At 39.2% G+C, this 21,537-nt stretch overlaps 1 pseudogene; it reads right to left on the reverse strand.

Moving 5' to 3' along the window:
* Positions 1 to 7,565: 7,565 nt before the first annotated feature.
* LOC102979481 (5'-AMP-activated protein kinase subunit gamma-1-like) overlaps positions 7,566 to 21,537 on the reverse strand; it is a 62,163-nt pseudogene continuing 48,191 nt past the window's right edge.

The raw sequence follows: 21,537 nt of genomic DNA on the forward strand, positions 1-21,537 counted from the left end.
TCTCACTGCTGAGGGCCTGGGTTCAATCCCTGGTCGGGGAACTAAAATCCCACAAGCTGCGTGGTACAGCCAAAATAAAATAAACAAAATAAATGGTGCTATTCTGGGCAGAGTGAGAAGGTAATGAACCCCAAAATGTCACACTCACTTCCTTATTTATTTTCCCTTTCAAAACAGATCTTGATTTAGCAGAAGTTCTTTTTTAAAATTTTGCCCTGGTTTTTATTTTAATTTTTATTATACAACATCTCAAATGTATATATAAATATAGTGAAAACCAGTATACCAACATTAGTTTCAATAATTTTCAACTCATGGCCAATCTTGTTTTCTCTATACCATCCCTCCACCCCACCCACTGCTGCCACCAAACAGGATTATTTTGAATCAAATCTTAGACATGATAAAATTTCATCTGTAAATGTTGGAGTGCAAGTCGGGTTGAAGTTTTGCTGAACAAATTCCGCAGGAGAGAAAAGGGCGAGGACGTTGAGGGGGATTTCAAGGGAATGATTGGCCCTTAAAAGACAAGGGCCCCGGGCTTCCCTGGTGGCGCAGTGGTTAAGAATCCGCCTGCCAATGCAGGGGACACGGGTTCGAGCCCTGGTCCGGGAAGATCCCACATGCCGCGGGGCAACTGGGCCCGTGAGCCACAACTACTGAGCCTGCGCGTCTGGAGCCTGTGCTCTGCAACAAGAGAGGCCGCGACAGTGAGAGGCCCGTGCACTGCGATGAAGGGTGGCCCCCACTCGACGCAACTAGAGAAAGCCCTCGCACAGAAACGAAGGTCCAACACAGCCAAAAATAAATAAATAAATAAAAATTTATTTTAAAACAACAAAAAAAGACAAGGGCCCCCTTTTAAAACATAACCACTGTATCATCACCGCTTTCCAATAAAATCAAGAATAAATTCTTATTATCATCAGCTATCCAGTTAGTGTTCACATATCTGCAGTTATCATATTTGTAGTAATTTGTTTGTTTGAATTAGCATCCAAACAAGGTCTGTACCTGGCAATTGGTTAATATGTCTTTTACATCTTTTGTAATTTATAGGTTCCTGTTCATCTCTTTTTTTTCCTTGAAATTTTGTATTGAAGAAACAAGATGATTTGTCCTCTAGATTTTCCCAAAGTCTAGACTTTACTGATTGTTTGCTCAAGGTATCATTGAATATGTTGCTCTAAATACCTCTAGGTAATTAGACCTAAAAAGAATTGCTTTCAAAAAAACTTTTATGGTCAAATGTATCACACATGAAACATGTATGTATAAATACATACATATATACATACAGCCTGAAGAATAAAAATGTCCTTGTAACACCTACCTAGTGCCTAAGAAGCCCTCCAATAACATCTCTCTTCATCTTCCCTAGAGGTAACCTCTATCTTGACCTTTATAATAATAAATTTTCTGCTAGTTTTATTACATATGTGTGCATCCCTAACCAATATATTAGTTTTTCCAACTTTTTGAGTTGTATATAAATGTAATCAGATCATAGATATTCTTCTATGACATTTATTTTACTCAATATTTTATTTTTGAGATTCATCTGTGTTTGTGTATATTCTTTCATTTTCACAGATGTATAGTAATCCACCAAGTGAATGTGCTACAATTTATTCATCCATTCTACTCTTGATGGGCATTTGGTCTTGTACATGTATTATGGACTTGTACAAGAATTTCTCTAAGCTATATACCTAGGAGTGAAAGTGCTGGATCATAGAGTATGCATAAGTTCAATTTTACAGGAAAATGCCAAACTATTTTCTGCAAGTTAATTTTTTTCCTTTCCAAACCTTACACCTTTTGATTTTTGTTGTCATTGCCTCATTGTACCAGCTAAGCCTTCTAATACAATATAATAGAAATAGTGAAAGCAATTATCCTTGTCTCCTTCTGATCTCAAAGGGAAAGCATTCAACGTTACACAATTAAGTAACTGATTTTTTTTTTTTGGTTGAATGAGGTGTTTTAGAATTTTATCTCTTATCAGATTAAGAAAATTCCTTTTTTCTTTGCTTGGAGTTTTAAAATATGAATTGTTTTTGAATTTTATCGAATACTTTTTCTGTGTCTTCTGAGATGATAAAATGATTTTCCTACTTTATCCTTTTAGTGTAGTGAATTATACTGAGGAATTCTCCCTTTTTTTCCAGCTTTACTGACGTATATATACGTTTGTTTAAGGTATACAATGTGATAATTTGATACACACATATATATATACTGTGAAATGATTACTACAATATGCTTAGTTAACACCTTCATTCTTCCATGTAATTACCTTTTAGTGTGTGTAGTGATAACATTTAAGATCTACTCTCTTAACAACTTTCAAGAATACAATATAGTATTGTTAAGTCTAGTTACCAAAACTTATGCATCTTGGAGCTGGAAGTTTGCACACTTTGACCAACATCTCCTCCATTCCCCCCATGCCTGTCAGCCATCATTCTACTATTTTTTTAAAAACAAATATTTATTTATTTATTTATTTTTGGCTTTGTTGGTCTTTGTTGCTGCACGAGGGCTTTCTCTAATTGCAGTGAGGCGGGGGGTACTCTTCGTTGTGGTGCGCGGGCTTCTCACTGCAGTGGCTTCTCTTGTTGCAAAGCATGGGCTCTAGGCGCGCAGGCTTCAGTAGTTGTGGTGCACGGGCTTAGTTGCTCTGTGGCATGTGGGATCCTCCCGGACCAGGGATCGAACCGACGTCCCCTGCATTGGCAGGCAGATTCTTAACCACTGCACCACCAGGGAAGTCCCCATCATTCTACTATTTTTATGAGTTTGAATTTTTTAGATTCTACATATAAGTGAGAACATGTAGTATTTGTCTTTCTCTGTCTGACTTATTTCACTTAGTATAATGCCCTTAGGGTCCATCCATGTGTTAACAAAAGGCAGGATTTCCTTCTTTTTAATGGCTGAATAATATTCCAGTGTGTGTGTGTGTGTGTGTGTGTGTGTGTGTATCACATTTTCTTTTTCCTTTCATACATTGATGGACACTTAGGTTGTTTCCATGTCTTGGCTATTGTGAATAATGCTGCAATGAACATGAGGGTGAAGATATCTCTTTGAGACAGTGATTTCATTTCTATTAGATATATATTCAGATGTGGGTTTGCTGGATGATATGGTAGTTCTATTTTTAATTTTTTGAGGAATCTCCATACTGTTTTCCATAGTGGCTCCACCAGTTTACATTCCCACCAACAGTGCCCCAGGGTTTCCTTTTCTCCACAGCCATATCAACACTTGTTGTCTCTTGTCTTTTTGTTAATAGCCATTCTAACAGGTGTGAGGTGATATCTCATTGTAGTTTTTATTTGCATTCCCCTGATGATTAGTGATCTTGATCATCTTTTTATGTACCTGTTGGTCATTTGTGTGCCTTCTTTGGAAAAATGTCTATTTAAGTCCTTACCCATTTTTAAATCAGGTTATTTGTTATTTTGATATTGAGTTATACAATTTCCTTATATATTTTAGATATTAATCCCTGATCAGATAGATGGTTAGCATAATTGGGAGAAGAATTTGAAAAAGAATAGATACATGTATTTGTATAACTGAATCAATCTGCTATGCACCTGAAATTAACAAAACATTGTTAACTGTATGCTAATGTAAAATAAAAAATTTTAAAAGATAGCAAATATTTCCCCCCATTCTGGAGGTTGCCTTTTCATTTTGCTGATTGTTGCTTTTGCTGTGCAGAAATTTTCAGTTTGCTCTAGTCCCCCATGTTGACTTGCTTTTGTTGCCTGTGCTTTTGTTGTCATATACTAAAAATTGTTGCTAAGACCAATGTCAAGGAGCTTTTTCCCCGTGCTTTCTTCGTGTAGTTTTAAAGTTTTGGATCTTCTATTTAAATCTTTAATCCATTTCCAGATAATTTTTGTGGGTTGTATAAAATAGGAATCTAATTTTATTATTTTGCATGTGAATATCCAGTTTTCCCAACACCATTTATTGAAGAGAGACTGTCCTTTCCCTATTGAGTACTCTTGTAAAATATTAGTTGACTGTATATGCATGGGTTTATTTCTAGGCTCTTGATTCTTTTTCATTGATCTATGTGTCTGTCATTATGCCAGTACCAAACTGTTTTATTACTATAGCTTTGTAATAAATCAGTAAGTGTAATGCCTCCAGCTTTGTTCTTCCTTCTCAGAATTGCTTTGGCTCTTCAGGGTCTTTGTGGTTCCATACAGATTTTAGGATTGCTTTTTCTATTTTTGTGGAAAATGCATTGGGATTTTGATAGGGATTGCATTGAATCTAGAAATGCCTTTGGGTAGAATGAACTTTTAACAATATTAATTCTTTTGATCTACAAACACAGGATATCTCTCCATTATATGTGTCTTCCTCAGTTTCTTGCATCAATGATTTATAATTTGCAGTGTACAGACCTTTCACCTCCTTGGTTAAATTTATCCCTAAGTATTTTATTATTTGTAATGCTACTGTAAATGGATTGTTTTCTTTACTTCTTCTTTGGATAGTTAATTGTTGTTGTATAGAAATGCGACTGATTTTTGTAGGTTGATTTTGTATCTTCAACTTTACTGAATTCATTTATTAGTTCTAACATTTTTTTTTGGTGGAGTCTTTAGGATTTTCTATATATAAGATTATATCACCTGCAAACAAGGATACTTTTACTTCTTCCTTTCTGATTTGTATGCTTTTTATTTCTTTTTCTTGCCTAACTGTTCTGTCTAGGACTTCTAGGACTCTGTTGAATAAAAATGTTGAGAGGGGACACCCTTGTTTTTTTCTTAATCTTATTGGGAAAGCTTTCAACCTTTTACTGTTGAGGACGATGTTAGCTGTGGGTTTGTCATGTATGGCCTTTATTATGTTGAGATACATTCCTTCTATACCCAATTTGTTGAGATTTTTTATCATGAAAGGACGTTGAATTTTGTCAAATATTTTTCTGCATCTATTGAGATGATCATATGATTTTTATCTTTCATTCTATTAATGTGGTGTATCACATTTATTGATTTGCATATGTTGAACCATCCTTGCATCCCAGACATAAATCCCACTTGATCATGTTGTATGATCCTTTTAATGTGCTGCTGAATTCAGTTTGTGAGTATTTTGTTGAGAATATTTGTATCTATATTCATCTGTGAAACGGGCCTTTGGTTTTCTTTTCTTTTTTTTCTTTTTTCTTTTTTTTTTTTTTTCTGCGGTTCGTGGGCCTCTCACTGTTGTGGCCTCTCCCATTGCGGAGCACAGGCTCCGGACGCGCAGGCTCAGCGGCCATGGCTCACGGGCCCAGCCGCTCCGCGGCATGTGGTATCTTCCTGGACCGGGCCACGAACCCATGTCCCCTGCATCGTCAAGTGGACTCTCAACCACTGCACCACCAGGGAAGCCCTGGTTTTCTTTTCTTGTAGCATCCTTATCTGGCTTTGGCATCATGGTCATGCTAGCTTGTGAAATGAATTTAAGAGTGTTCTGTCCTTTTCAATTTTTTGGAAGAGTTTGAGAAAGATTGGTGTTAATTCTTCTTTAAATGTTTGTTAGAATTCATCAGGGAAGCCATCTGGTCCTGGAATTTTCTGTGTTGGGAGGTTTTTGATTACTGATACAATCTCCTTACTTGTTATTGGTCGGTTCATATTTTCTATTTCTTCATGATTCAGTCTTGTTAGTTTGAATGTTTCTAGGAATTTATCCATTTTTTCTAGATTATCCAATTTTTTGGCATATAGTTGCTCATAGTAGGCTCTTATGATCCTTTGTATTACTGTGGTATCAGCTGTAATGTCTCTTCTTTCATTTCTAATTTCAGTTATTTGGGACCTCTCTTTTTTTCTTAATTAGTCTAGCTAAAGGTTAGTCAATTTTGTTTATCTTTAAAAAAAACCCAGCTCTTAATTGTGTTTTCTGGTCTTCATTTCATTAATTTCTGCTCCAATCTTTGTTATTTCCTTCTTTCTGCTAATTTTGGGCTTAGTTTGTTCTTCTTTTTCTTGTTCCCTAAGGTATAAAGTTTTGTAATCTTTCTTTTTTGGGGGGGGGTGGTTCTTGTCATTTTTTAAAATTTAATTTAATTAATTTTATTTTTTTAACATCTTTATTGGAGTATAATTGCTTTACAGTGGTGTGTTAGTTTCTGCTTTATAACAAAGTGAATCAGCTATACACATACATATATCCCCATATCTCCTCCCTCTTGCCTCTCCCTCCCTCCCACCCTCCCTATCCCTAGGTGGTCACAAAGCACTGAGCTGATCTCCCTGTGCTATGTGGCTGCTTCCCACTAGTTATCTGTTTTACACTTGGTAGTGTATATATGTCCATGCCACTCTCTCACATCATCCCAGCTTACCCTTCCCCATCGCCATGTCCTCAAGTCCATTCTCTACGTCTGCATCTTTATTCCTGTCCTGCTTCTAGGTTCTTCAGAACCTTTTTTTTTTTTTAGAGTCCATATATATGTGTTAGCATACAGTATTTGTTTTTCTCTTTCTGACTTACTTCACTCTTATGATAGTAATCAAGACAGTATGGTACTGGCACAAAAAGAGAAATACAGATCAATGGAACAGGATAGAAGGCCCAGAGATAAAACCACTGACATATAGTCACCTTATCTTTGATAAAGGAGGCAAGAATATACAACGGAGAAAAGACAGCCTCTTCAGTAAATTAGAACACTCCCTAACACCACACACAAGAATAAACTCAAAATGGGTTAAAGACCTACATGTAAGGCCAGACACTATCAAACTCTTAGAGGAAAACATAGGCAGAATGCTCTATGGCATAAATCACAGCAAGATCCTTTTTGACCCACCTCCTAGAGAAATGGAAATAAAAACAAAAATAAACAAATGGGACCTAATGAAACTTAAAAGCTTTTGCACAGCAAAGGAAAACATAAACAAGATGAAAAGACAACCCTCAGGATGGGTTCTTGTCATTTTAATTAGGTTCACCATGAAAAGCAATAACCTCAGCTAACCACTCTGCCCTCTTCCTCCACCTAACTCCTATCTCCCTTCACATGCATACAGCATAGACACCCCAAAAGCCTCCTCCCAGTGATCCACCCCACTCCCATTGTGGGAAGAAATGTCACAAAATGAATTTAGCCTCTTTCATCCAACATGAAACAGGATGAATGAAAATATCTTTATGAAGAGTTATGGTGCTGTTATCTTATAGTGGAATCAGAGGCAGAGATAGAGGCTAAGGCTAAGTGAAGCCCAGGGATCTCTTGGAGATCAGAATTTTCTGGGGGGGCACAGAGCCCATAGTTTGCCCAGAAAGGGGGATCTGAATAAGAGGATAGGAACTAGGATGGGCTAGACTGAAAGTTTTTCTGAGTACTGTGAGGATAAAGACACCTAAAAATTTATTCTCCTTCCTTTCCCCATGCATTCTCCAGCTCCCAGGTAGAAGGGTAGGGGGGCTCCTGAGCAAGGAGCAGTCACCAGGTTTTATCTGTGATTCCCAGAGCTTTAGGCAGGCAGTGAGTGGGGCACATCTGCTGGTGCTGCCTGCCCTCTTCCCTCAGCTCAGGGCTGCTTCTCTCTGCCTGTGAGCACTAGGTCCTACAGGTTGTCAGATAGTGATACAATTCCCTTGAACACATCACGCTCATCCACCACTGCAAGTCGGTGAACCTCTGCTTCCACCAGCCTATTGATGATGGTCTCCAGCGTCTCATGCAGGTAGCACTTGAGGACACATTTAAAGTAATGTGATTGATGTCGCAGGGCTTTGGCTACAGACACATCTAGGTTGTTGTAGGTCTTTTCTTTTTATTTATTTATTTATTTATTTTTGCGGTACGCGGGCCTCTCACTGCTGTGGCCTCTCCCGTTGCGGAGCACAGGCTCCGGACGCGCAGGCTCAGCGGCCATGGCTCACGGGCGCAGCCACGGAGCATGTGGGATCTTCCTGGACCAGGGCACGAACCCGTGTCCCCTGCATCGGCAGACGGATTCTCAATCACTGCGCCACCAGGGAAGCCCTATAGGTCTTTACTGCTGCCTGATGGATAGCATCAAACTTGTAAAAGATGTTTACCACATGACCTTTCGCATTCACCACTGGCGGGGCTGAGAATTGGTGCTGTACAGAGATGCCCAGAGCCACATACAGCAGATCATAACAGTGTTGGCGTAGAAGCTGATTTGTAGCTCTTCCAGAGACTTAGACATGAACTCTGGCTTGGGAACTTAGTGATAAACAATTTGAGAAACTTGAGACTGCATTTGTGGGTGAGGATGTACAAGATGTTGCCTGATTCTGGGTTAACAATTGGCAGCCTGTGGATCTTGTTTTGAATTAATGAAGAGACAGCATCAAACATGCTGGCATTAGGAGAAATGCAGGCAAGTGGTTTAAAGAAGTCCTGTATGTACACCTCCTTCCAAATTTCTATCTTGTGTTCTTCCAACTCATAGATCTGTACCAAGGCTGACTTATAGTAATGGTGCAGGATATTGATGAAATTAGTGATAGTCCACATGCCCACAAGTCCTTGCTTTTTGCTATCCCAGAAGGGGGCAGCTTGTATACCATTAGTCACCAAAGCAAAGAAAGCTTTCTTCACCTGCAGGGAAGTAGCAAAATCAACCAAATTGGAGCTTGTGAGAATCAAGTCATAGCAGCAAGAGACTCTATAAAGGAAGGGTATATGCTATTGTTAGATTCTGGGGTCTCTTGAGGATGCTCATCTTTCCAGAGTTGGAAACTCTCAAGACGTAGCCATCTCCATTGCAAGAGGCACTGGCTGGGTTCATTCACTTTAGGAACCTTGCTTTTTTTTTTTTTTTTTTTTTAAATAGAGATGTTTATTGCATTAAACATCCCTCTTAGAATTAGTCTTGCTGCATCCCATAAGTTTTGGTATGTTGTGTTTTCATTTTTGTTTGTGTCAAGATATTGTTTGGTTTCTCTTTTGATTTCTTCTTTGACCTATTGGTTGCTCAAGAGTGTGTTGTTTAATTTCCACACATTTGTGAATTTTCCAGTTTTCCTCTTGTAACTGATTTCTAGTTTCATATCAGTCAAAAAATATACTTGGTATGATTTCAATCATCTTACATTTGCTATTTGCTAGGCTTGTTTTGTAATCTAACATATGATCTATCCTGGAGAATGTTCCATGTGTGCTTTAGAAGAATGTGTATTCTGCTGCTGTTGGGTAGAATATTCTGTACATGTCTGTTAGGTCTGTTTGGTCTAAGGTGTAGTTCATGTCCAACGTTTCATATTTATTTTCTGTCTGGATAATCTATCCATCATTGAAAGTCGGTTATTGAGGTCTCCTACTATTATTGTAGTGTTGTCTATTTCTCCCTTCACGTCTACTAGTATTTGCTTAATATATTTAGGTGCTCTGATTTGGGTTGTATATATATTTACAATTGCTGAATTTTCTTTATTAATTAATTCCTTTATCATTATATAGTGACCTTCTTTGTCTCTTGTTAACACTTTTGACTTAAAGTCTATTTTGTCTGATATAGGTATAGCCACGCCTGCTCTCTTTTGGTTTCCATTTGCATGGAATATATTTTTCCACCCCTTCAGTTTGAGCCTGTTCATGTCCTTAAGTCTGAAGTAAGTCTCTTGGAGGCAGCATGATGTTGGTTTCTGTTTTTTAATCCATTCAGCCACTTTGTGCCTTTTGATTGGAGAATTTAATCCATTTACATTGAAGGTAATTATTGATAGGTAAGGACTTACTAATGCCATGTCATTAATTGTTTCCAGCTGTTATGTAGTTCCCTTTTTCCTTTCTTTCTCTTTTGCTGTCTTTCTTTGTGAACTGGTGATTTTCCATAATTGAATGCTTTGACTCCCTTCTCTTTATCTTTTGTGTATCTACTATAGATTTTTGCTCTGTAGTTATCATGAGTATTAAATAAAACATCTTATAGACATAACAGTGTATTTGAAGTTGATAACTTAACTTTGACTGCATACAAAAACTCTATTCTTTTATTCCCACCCTATATTTTATGTTTTTGATGTCACAATGTACCTCTTTTATATTGTATATTCACTAACAAATTATTGTAGCTATTGTTATTTTTAATACTTTTGTCCTTTAAACCTTTATACTAGAGTTAATTGATTAACACACCACCGTATTACAGTATTAGAGTATTCTGAATTTGACTATATACTTACCTTTACCAGTATATTTTATATTTTCATATATTTTCATGTTATTTCATTTCTGCTTGAAGAACTTGTTTCAGCATTTCTTGTAAGACAGGTTTAGTCATGATGAACTCCCTCAGCTTCTGTTTGTTTGGGAAAATCTTCCTCTCTCCATTTCTCAAAGACAACTTTACTAGGTAAAGTATTCTTGACAGTTTTTTTTTTCTTTTAGTAATTTGAATATATTATCCCACTCTCTTCTGCCCTACAGGGTTTCTGCTGAGAAATTCATTAATAGCCTTATGGGGGTTCCCATATAGGTGAGATTTTTTTTCTCTTACTGCTTTAAAAATTATCTCATTATCTTTGATTTTAGACAATTTTATTCTAAGTTGTCTTGGAAAACATGATTTGGGTGTTGAAATTTTACAGTCACCTATTAGCTTCATGAACTTGGATGTCCAAATCTCTCCCCAGGTTTGGGAAGTTCTCAGCCATTGTTTCTTTAAATAAGCTTTCTTTTCCCCCTTTCCCCCTCTTCTTCTGGGATTCCAATAATGCATAGACTGTTTCTTTTAATGGTATATCATGAGTCACATAGGCTTTCTTGACTCTTTCATTCTTTTTTCTTTGACTTCTCTGTCTGGATGATTTCAAATGATCTGCCTTCTAGCTCACTAATTCTTTTTTCTGCTTGGTCAAATCTGCCAAAGCTCTCTATTGAATTCTTCAGTTCGATTATTGTGTTCTTCAACTCTAGAATTTCTACTTTTTTTTTTTTTTGGCTGTACGTGGGCCTCTCACTATTGTGGCCTCTCCCGTGGTGGAGCACAGGCTCCGGACGTGCAGGCTCAGCGGCCATGGCTCACGGGCCTAGCTGCTCCGCGGCATGTGAGATCTTCCCGGACTGGGGCATGAACCCGTGTCCCCTGAATCGGCAGGCGGACTCTCAACCACTGCGCCACCAGGGAAGCCCTCTACTTTTTTTTGATACATAGTTTCCGTTTCTTTGTTGAACCTCTCATTTTGTTCATGCATCGTTTTCCTAATTTCATTTATTTGTTTATCTGTGTTTTCTTGTAGTTCACTGAATTTCTTTAAGAGGATTATTCTGAATTCTTTGTCAGACAGTTCGTAGATCTCCATTTCTTTAGGGTCAGTCATTGGAGTTTTATTAGTTTCTTTTGGCGGTGTCATGTTTTCTTCATTATTCATGATCCTTGTGGCCTTGTGTTGGTGTCTACACCTTGAAGAATGGCTTTATAGACTGGCTTCATTAGGCAAAGCCCTTCACCAGTCAGCCCATCCAGAGATTCTAGGTGATATCCATAAGTGGGCAGGCCTGGTGCCTGGGTCAGCAGGTGGGAAGACCTGGTGCCTGGGTCCTTGGGGGTGGACCTGCAGCCTGGGTTCACCAGGCAGGCCTGGTGCTTGGGTCTGCAGTGATGGGTTTGGGACCAGAGTCTGAATGGTTGGACCTGGATCCTGGGTCCACAGGGGCCAACGAGTTGCTGGGGACCACTAGTGTGAGCCCAGCATCTGGATCCACCGGGGCCAGTTGGTATTTGTCCAGTGAGTGTTCTGTAGACTGTTGGTCTTCAATAGTAGTCTGAATGTATCCCAGCAGGTACACAAGATGATCCACTGGGTAAGGAAGGAAAATAGTGAAACTTCTATTTTTATTTATTCCTTACCTCATTCCTTATCATTTCCATTTCATGAATGTTTTGTAATATACTGAATGTTAATTCAGTCGTACACATACATGTATAAATAAATACACACATTTGCAGGGGTGCAGGTTCAAATGTCTACTGCTGAAGTGAGTGTTCAAAAGAGTTTAGAGACTGTTGCTCTAAACCACCACCTTCTACTTTCTCTTTTTAAAAATTAATTAATTAATTAATTTTTGGGGGGCTGCACTGGGTCTTCGTTGCTGCGCATGGGCTTTCTCTAGTTGTGGCGAGCAGGGGCTACCCTTCGTTGCAGTGCGCGGGCTTCTCATTGCGGTGGTTTCTCTTGTTGCAGAGCACAGGCTCTAGATGCATGGGCTTCAGTGGTTGTGGCTCGTGGGCTTTAGAGTGCAGGCTCAGTAGTTGTGGCACGCGGGCTCAGTAGTTGTGGCTCATGGTCTCTAGAGCGCAGGCTCAGTAGTTGTGGCACAAGAGCTTAGTTGCTCCACAGCATGTGGGATCTTCCTGGACCAGGGCTCTAACCCATGTCCCCTGCATTGGCAGGCGGATTCTTAACCACTGCGCCACCAGGAAAGCCCCTACTTTCTCTTCAGAGAGACTATAACTGATTAACTTACAGCTTCCTTAATTACCAGCAGACCTAAAGATATATTCTTGCCACCTTGATAGAGCTGTGTTTTCTAAGTATCCATGAAACAATATCCCTACCAGTTCTTAGAGACAGTGAATTTAGAAATTTTACTTATTATCATGGATCTCACTCTCAGATAGTAAATTGGAGAGGGTAAAATAGAGAATGTATTCTCTGTGCCTCATGAAGTTAACTAGTTGCTATTATAGATGCAAAAAAAATTAATTCTGTCCTCTGACCACCTGAGAATAACATTGTAAGGTAAGGAATTGCCTATTCATTGAGGCGTAAATCAATAACTGGAGTCGACTAATGATAAACCAGGGAAGAATCAGGTACAATGTAGTAAATTATGTTCTGTCATCTTATAATTCTTAATAACTCAGCTGTCACTCTAGACATTTTTGCATCTTTGTCTGGAGAATGGAAAGAAATAAAATTTAGGCTGATATTACAGACAAGGTAAAAATCTGGGGTGTGGGTGGAAGGAAAGTCTTCATAGAGGAGACTCTTAAATTGGGTGCTGAAGGGTGAATGAAAGTTCACAAGGGTGACGTGGGGAAAAACGGAGGGCATTCCAGACAGAAGGAACAAGATGGGCCCAGACACAGGTGGAAGACATCTCCTCTGGGGAATGGAAGGTAGTGTGACCTGGCTGAGGCCTACAGAGGCTGCGTGCGTTTGTGAGAGAGTACAGGAAGGGGAGGTTGAAGAGGCAGGGTGGGGGCCAGGTAATATAGTCCTTAAGAGTTAGACAAGCCTGGAATCAGATTCCTGCTCGGCGTCTTAGTAGATCTGTGATCTTGAGCAAGTACCTCTGTAATATTCATAATTCCCTATCTGTAAATTCATAATAACAAACTAGTACCTACCTCCTAGGGTTACTGTGAGTTTGAAGTAAGAGAATCCCTTTTAAATGCTTAGAAAGACACCTGATCACATGGCATCATTTAAGGTCTCAGTAAATAGAAAGTGTTGTTGTTGCTATTTTTATTGTTATACTAATAACAAAGTGTGTGTGTATACACACTAATAACAACTATTGTTTTATATGAATCAAGGGACTAGATTATGAAGTGGCTTATATATCATGTCAAAGAGTTCAGGCCTTTTAGGTCAGTGTTTCTAAAATGTGATCAATTAATCTGTAAAACTAATGGTCCTCAAGCAGCTTCTGTGGCACAAGTAATAAAAAGATATGTTCTTTAAAATTTTATGAATTTGAAATGGAAGAAAAATTATCAAATACCATTATGTTCTTAATAATGGTTCACGCATATGGATGGATCAAATCAGTCAGACACTTAACAAGAAGTAGTTAAAATCAGTTACTAGGATATAGTTTATTTTAGCTATATCATTGGAATATTATTGTTTATGTGTGTAAAATTTGCATTTTTTGTTTTTACTATTGTGTTATGGCTCTGATTAACAAAAATAGATTAATGACTAAAAAGTGGTTCATTGACATGTAAAAGCAATGATGAAAATAGTAGTATAAACTCTACAATTCAGAAGCATAATTAGTGAACAGGACTTCAGGATCTATTGGGACAAGAGCATCTGTGAACGTGATGATTTCACCCAAGCGGCTGAAAGGGAAAGTGTGAACGGGAAGTGTGGCTATGAATATCTAAAAACTGGATTTTATTGAGCAAGGGATTTATCCCCCCTTGCTCACTCTGTATTAGAAAACTGTCAGAGAGCTTCGTGATGTTCTCAGAGATTTTACATCATTTCCAAAATAGCATAACCGGGCTTCCCTGGTGGCGCAGTGGTTGAGAGTCCGCCTGCCAATGCAGGGGACACGGGTTCGTGCCCCGGTCCGGGAAGATCCCACATGCCGCGGAGCAGCTGGGCCCGTGAGCCATGGCCGCTGAGCCTGCGCGCCCGGAGCCTGTCCTCCGCAATGGGAGAGGCCACAGCAGTGAGAGGCCCGCGTACTGCAAAAAAAAAAAAAAAAAAAAGCAAAATAGCATAACCTTATAGGTCAACCAGTAGTTTTTCTGGGAGCAAGCACAAAATAATATTTTCTGGTATGAAATTGATTAATTTTATTTCTAAATGCAAAGACACCAAGGCAACAGCATCAACAGATACAAGTCATGCTATGGCCAACATGCTTGTAAAACCAGCCTCAAATTCAGGACAAATAAAATGCTGAGAGAGAACGCCAAAGTAGCCATAAGCATACCTAATGTCAGGATAGTATGCTGCATAGCACAAATGGCACACAAAGATGGTGGAACTATTACTGTTGTACTGATGACAGCCAATATTTTGTTTTACAGTTGAGTGAAACCATTTGTGGGAAAAGAATGAACCAGCTTTTTGCATCTCCGTGGTAGCTATATGAATGAGAAAGACATAATTTATACTTTTGAATTCTCATTATCAATTAATCTAATATTTTTGTGAGATATGATGCAGATTAGAAGTGTATTTGAGGTAATGCTGAGGGAGGACCAGCCATGCGTCCAGCAAAAAAAGGTTTGGTGTGTCAGTATCTATTGCTACAAAAATGTAAAACAACTACAAACCCTAGTCACTTAAACAGTAGGAATTGATTAATCTCATGAGTCTGTAGGCCAGTGAGGTGTTCCTCCCCATCTCAGCTAGGCTCCTCCAGGTGTCATGCTAGAACGTGGGCAAGACCAGCTACATAATTTGTGGAGCTCAGTGCAAAATAAAAATGCATGGCCCCTTATTCAAAAGTTATTAAGAATTTCAGGGTCATGACAGCAGAACATGAAACCAAGCATGGGACTTTTCTTAGCACAGGACCCTGTGTGACTACAAAGGCCCCATAGCCATGAAGCCAGTCCTGGCTGTGGGTGGTGTAGGCAACTCTGCTCCTCTCAGCTGGGTTCTTTCATGTGTCTGGGTATCAGCATGGCTAGTCTGGGATAGACTTGCCTGGGACAAGTGGGGTAACTCTACTCTATGCATCTCATCTTCTAGCAGGCTAGCCCAAGCATGTTCTTATGGCAAAGGCAGAGGAGCAAGAACAAGCAAGCCCAAACATGCGAGCACTTTTCGGGTCTCTGCTTTGTCACATTTGCTACCATCCCATTGGGCCACAGCGAGTCCCATGGCCAGCTCAGAGGTCGAGTGGGAGGGTGCTACCACACTGCGACAGAGGGCATGGACATAAGGTGGGGTGAAGAATGAGGGCCATTTTTGCCATGTACCTCACTTGACTACTCAAAAATAGTTGTATCCAGGTGCTAAAATTGCACACTGTTTATTTACCAAGAACAGTTATGCATGCTGATCTTCACTAAGTGTTGAAGAAGTAACAAAAATTGTTAGCACGATCAAATCTCCATCAGGGAGCATATGTCTTTCCCGTGTGTTTAGTGAAGAAATGGGCGGCGTGTACTAAAACTGTTTTTCCACCCTAAAGCGTGCTGGCTATCCAAGGGGAAGGTACTCATGTGAATAATTGAAAGGAGGGAGGAGATAAGACTTCTTTATAACACCAATAATGCCAGGGAAAGCCAGAAACCATAAATCTGGTCCTTGTTGTCGTTATCAGTGTTGTAAGGAAATGTTATCTCAGTGATTTCAAGTGGGTGTCAACACGCCCTGGGCAGTAGCTTGAAAAGCTCAGACCTCTCACTTCAGGCCCAACCTCTTAGGACGTTCAGTGCCAAAGTTAAGGTATCAGGAAATTGAACTGTGGTGAAGAGGCTTTGTTAGCAAGCATTGACTCTTTCCTGATACTTGATTTTTTTCATTTTCTGGAGAAAGACATCAACAACATATTATTGGGCATATTTAAAAACCATTCACTATGCCAGAAAACATGGAGAAATTCTTTCCAGAGCTGAACCCAAACAAAAAACATTAGAAATTCATTTGCAACTACCATCCAAGTTAAAACATCCAACCATCCAGCCTTTGAATAAGATATATTCTTTGACTTACTTCCTTGTAAATGTGGCCTTTAGTGAGAGACTTCACCACTTTTTCTAGGTATAGGTCCCATCCAAATATACACAACCATCTGTAGGGCCACCAAGCATTTGCTGCCCATAATTCTTAGTTATGCTCTCTAGTTTAGCAGAACAAAATAAATGGAATCTGTCATTAATCCAGATGTACATATATATGTCTGTATGTTATATACTTTAATGGTTGATTGCAAATAGCAGTATCCCTTTTGCTGACTTGATATTTCTCATCATCCTACTTTTGCTATTTCAACTCTGTCTACCCAAACTCAGGATCTGAGTATATTTGAATACTTCTTTTTAGTAGGCCTGGTATACTGCACTATCCAAACTCCTGCTACTTGTTATCCAGAATTCAGGTACCAAGTATATGTATCCCTTGCTATATGAACTTGATTTCCAAACTCAAACTCAGGAGATAAATAGGCTTGGATAACAAATAATAATAAATAGGCTTGAATATTATTAATTTTAAGTTAATTTATACTAATTTTATTATTTAAAAATTTTATGAATGTTTACCTAAAATTGGAGGTTTTCAATATGCTCCAGACAGCTAATAAGTAGTTACTAGACACTGAAAGCTTAAGAAACACTGCTTTCCTTTAGGGAATGAGGGGTCATTGAAAGATGCAAAGATTTTAAACAGAGGGGAAAATAGAGTTAGATCTGCATTTTCAGAAGATTACTCAGGTAGTAATATAGTTTTGAGTTTGGAAAATGGCACATAAAACTCGATGCTGGCAGACTTGATTTTTTTTTTTTTTTTGTGGTACGTGGGCCTCTCCCGTGGAGGAGCACAGGCTCCGGACGCACAGGCTCAGCGGCCATGGCTCACGGGCCCAGCCGCTCCGCGGCAGGTGGGATCTTCCCGGACCGGGGCACAAACCCGCGTCCCCTGCATCTGCAGACGGATTCTCAACCACTGCGCCACCAGGGAAGCCCATAGCAGACTTGATTTTAATCTTTCTACAAATACTCGCCAGTACTGAACGCCAGTAACAGAGCTCAGATATGGGGATACAAAAATGGAAAGACTGCAATGGGCCTATTTTCCTGGATCCAGCCTAGTGGGGGTGATCACTATTCAAACAAATTACCCAAAGTTTAAATTACAATTGTGCTAAATCCTGATGAAGAATGGAGATAGAAACCATTCTTAGAGAAAGATGAGACATGGAGGTGAGAGAGGAAGGAATTAAAAGATGATTCTAGGTTCCTGGTTTAGAGCCTGAGGTAATTAACGAAGAAAAGGAATTTAAGAAGAGGAGAGTTGGCGTCTTTTGATAATTAAGTTTTGGACATGATGAATTTGAACTGCCTCTCAGACATGTAGTCTAGTTGTCCAGAAGGCAAGTGTGTATATAAACGTGGAGAGAGAAATCTGAGCTGCAGATACATATTTGGGGATATAGGATGGACTGGTAGCCATGGAGATTGACTCAGCTTGTCCACTGTCCTTAATAGCTTCTTCTCTGGCCTCAGTCAAGGCCACAGACAACTGTTTCTGTAGGGCAGGATATTTTCTTTAACCAGTTTCCATCTCTTAACCTCCAGTTTGAACCTACCCACTTTGGTTTAGTTTTTATTGTTTTCTAATGCCTTGAATCTATATTTCCATTATGGAATTTTTTTTTTTTCTCTTTGGTTGCCCAGCTTCCATTCACTCTACTTCTGCTAACAGCTTCTGGGTTTTGCCTGAGGCTCCAGCTCTCCCCCACACTTTCATCCCATGTGGTTCTGGCAATATTGACTGCACCCCGAGTTTGGGGCAGGGGGTGGGCCTGCCTGTGATGTAGGCCTGGCCAACCAAAGTCTCCTGGTCACAGTGATTAGCTCAGGGTTAAGCACATGATCACAGTAGGAGAAAAGAGATGCCATGAAGGTTTTGCTGAGATATCTGGCATAAACTCAAGAGTTCTTTCCCTCTTAATATAAACCTAAAAGCACATAGGGATAACATTTCTACAGCAGTCCTGTAGCCACAAGGAATTTGAGAACAGAGCCAATACCAAGATAGGAAACCTGAGAAATGAAGGAAACTTGGATCTCGGTGATCTTGTTGAGTTCTTTTACTTTGAGAATTTAACCCATTAACATTGATTGTGATTACTGTTTCCTCCCGTTGAATTTGTTTATTTTTATTCTTTTAGTACAGTGGTTCTCAGATACATATGTCCCCATCCCAGAGATTCTAATTCATTTGGTCTGGGGTGTGCTCTGGCCATCAGTATTTTTAAACCTTCCCCATGTGGTATATGCAGCCAGGTCTGAAAATCCCAAATCTAGCAGTCACTCTTGATTTTTTAAATATTTTATTATAAAATACCGTATGTACAGAAATATAAGACACTCAGGAAAAAAAAACATAAAGCAAACAAAACTTAATATTTTTACATTGAGAAATGAAATATTTCTGGCACCCCAGAAGCCTCCTGCATGACCCATTCCAATTCATCTTAAAACTCCTGTCAGATATCTTCCCATCAGTATCTAGACTGACTTTGCCTCTACAGCCCCCTTGGAATAATTCAAGCCATAACCTACTTTCAAACCCTTTCCTGTCCCCTCCAATGTTGAAATCTTGTGAAATTCTAGTTCCAGTTTTTAATTTTTCTCACAATAAACATATCCACATTTATTTAGATATAGTCATAAGTTTTACTAGTGTTTATAGACACTATGTTTCTTGTATCCACCACTCCTTTCTCTAGAACTTGCAGTGTTGGAAGCTGGAGCATTGTTAGTCCAAATGAGAATCCCTGTTCTGATTTCAGGAGCCAATTCCTGGGATTTTAAGGGATGGGGTAAATGTACTGCCAGACCAGGTAGTTTATATTCTAGGGGTCGAAATATTCTATCCTTCTTGGTAGGTAGCTAAGTATTCTCCGGGGCACTGCTTGCCTCCTTCGGCTGCCCCTGCAGTTTATTCTGAAGCATCCTACCTTGGAGAGCTACCCATGTAGCAATGACAGGACCAGGCACAGGGGACAACCTTTTCTCTTCCTCCCCAACCTCAGTCCCTATTGTTTTGGAGGCCCTGTTAAGAAAGGCTCTGCTTCCCCATCCAGGTCAGCCTTCAAGTTCAGAGGCTTCTCCAAGAAAGGTATTTATTCCCCTATTCAAAAAGTAGTCCTGGTGTCTTTATCCTGGGAACTTTATCTGCCTTGAGCTGCCAGCTAGAGGGCGATGTCTGATCCAGCCAGGCCAAATGCAGCCCTGTATTTAAGTACTTTAACAACTATCCAGGCGGACCTCTCTCTCTCTCTTCTATTTGTTTACTCTAATCTTGGATTTCCCCGTGGATTCCTTGGGAAGAGCTACCTTCCCTCAGGAGTGTTTACTGTCAAGTTTCTCCACCCTAGTTTTGCCATTGATTGGAACCCTTATATATTCTATCTTACAGGAATTCTTCATCATTTCTGATTTACTAATAGGACTCTTTCTTAGTTTTGGCAGTTATAGATCTATATGCAAAATTTGCCAGACCATATAAATATTTTATATATAAATAATATATATTAAATATAAATGATTTTGTATATATAAATAATGCATATTTTTCTGTCATTTTAGTGGAATTTTGGAACATGGAAGGTAGATACCTGTGCTGAGAAAATAAAATGGTGAGACTGGCATAAGATGGCATCTCATAGGGAACAGCCATATTTTTAGCATCTAAATTTGGGCCTTAGTGAGTACAAGAGTATACTTACAGTTACTTGTATTTTAATTAATGCTCAATTTGCTAAATTTATAAATGTAAAAACCCAATTTTCCCTAAGCCTTTAACATATAACTCACAGATGATATTGTTGTATTAATAAGTCTTATCTAAAGTTAATGACTCATTTTCATTTGTTCTTATATCAGTGCTAACTTAGTTTGTAAATTTGACATAGTAAATTCTCCTAAATATTTCACATCACTTACAAACTTGATTAATAACATTCCCTTAGCTTTGGCATTTTTAACCACAGTTACAGATTTGATTCTCTTCAGTGCTTCAAACGTCTGACAAGGCAGACTTATAAATGAAACAAACAAAATTGCTAAGCACTGAAACACTATAAACCTAATAAATCTGAAATTGTTTACTAATCCAGAAGTTTTTAAGCATTCAGTTTTAGTCTAAGTCAAATTCTCTTAAATATTTTTTAATTAAAGTCACAAATCTTCTTACATCAATCAAACTCTCTTAACCCAACTTTCTGCCTGCTTCACCTGTTTGTACCCTGGCAACTGAAGGTAGCAGAGGAAAAACATGCACGATTAAGCTTATGGGTTTCGCTTTAAATTTATGTCCATAAATCTCCAGTAAGCTCCATCTTAATAAGCTCCATATTACATTTCCCTAATATATTTACTCTCCTGTTTTCCCAGGTAGCTTTTTTTTTTTTTGAAAAAGGACAGGATGGTTATTTATTAGCCTTTTTTCATCTTTTGAAAATTTTTTTTTTCTTTTGGCTGTGTCACACGGCTTGCAGGATCTCATTTCCCGACCAGGGATTGAACTGGGATATGGCAGTGAAAGCCCAGAATCCTAACCACTAAGCCACCAGGGAACTCCCTAAGATTATTATTATTATTTTTAATTATGGTAAAATACATAATAACATAAAATTTACCATCTTAACCATTAAGTGTCTCAGATATCTTTTCACAGCTGGTCTCTCCCTACTCTCAGTGGATGATCTCATTTGCTAAGTAATGGTAAACGTCAGAAGCAATCAGAAAAGAATGATTTTTCTTCTTCCCACTGCCAGATTTACCAGGCTACCTACATCTGTGCCCTTTGAATCTGCTCTCCCTCATCTAATAGTGGAAGAACTGTCTGTACCAATCTCTCCCCCTGAGGCTTGGATCCCGTCCCTCTCACCTGCTGAAGGACTGTGCGCCCAGCATTATCCCCATCCTCTCCTCCACTCATCCTTTCCATCACCATGCAAAAGTGCTGTCTTTAAAAAGCAAAAAGACTGGGGCTTCCCTGGTGGCGCAGTGGTTGCGCGTCCGCCTGCCGATGCAGGGGAACCGGGTTCGCGCCCCGGTCTGGGAGGATCCCGCGTGCCGCGGAGCGGCTGGGCCCGTG

Source organism: Physeter macrocephalus, chromosome 14 (genome assembly GCF_002837175.3).
Source record: "Physeter macrocephalus isolate SW-GA chromosome 14, ASM283717v5, whole genome shotgun sequence".
NCBI classification, from domain to species: domain Eukaryota; kingdom Metazoa; phylum Chordata; class Mammalia; order Artiodactyla; family Physeteridae; genus Physeter; species Physeter macrocephalus.